The sequence below is a fragment of the Eimeria mitis genome, genomic scaffold (assembly GCF_000499745.2).
Source record: "Eimeria mitis Houghton genomic scaffold, Emh_scaff4516, whole genome shotgun sequence".
In the NCBI taxonomy this organism is placed as follows: Eukaryota; Apicomplexa; class Conoidasida; order Eucoccidiorida; family Eimeriidae; genus Eimeria; species Eimeria mitis.
In genome coordinates this window covers 2,962-3,313 of record NW_013572835.1, presented here as the reverse complement: position 1 = coordinate 3,313, position 352 = coordinate 2,962, and the positions used below count along the sequence as shown (strand labels likewise).

The following is a 352-nucleotide window of genomic DNA, read 5'->3' as shown; positions in this document are numbered from 1 at the left end:
TCTTCATACACTCTCTTATAAACAGGTATTTTGTTTTTTTTATTTTTTTTTTTATTTTTTTTTATTTTATTTTATTTATTTTTGTTTATTTTGTTTGTTTGTTTGTTTGTTACTCTTCATACACTCTCTTATAAACAGGTATTTTGTTTATTTTTTATTTTTTTATTTATTTTTTATTTTTTTATTTATTTTTTATTTTTTTGTTTATTTTATTTGTTTGTTTGTTTGTTACGCTTCATACACTCTCTTATAAACAGGTATTTTGTTTTTTTTATTTATTTTTTTATTTTTTATTTTTTTATTTATTTTTTATTTTTTTGTTTATTTTATTTGTTTGTTTGTTTGTTACGCT

The 352-nt window shown here is 14.8% G+C and overlaps 1 protein-coding gene across 1 annotated transcript in view; it reads left to right on the top strand.

The window, feature by feature from the left end:
* Nucleotides 1-352, top strand: part of EMH_0075760 (uncharacterized protein) — a gene marked incomplete at both ends in the record, with an annotated part of 2,947 nt that overhangs the window by 1,358 nt on the left and 1,237 nt on the right. The window lies entirely within an intron of this gene.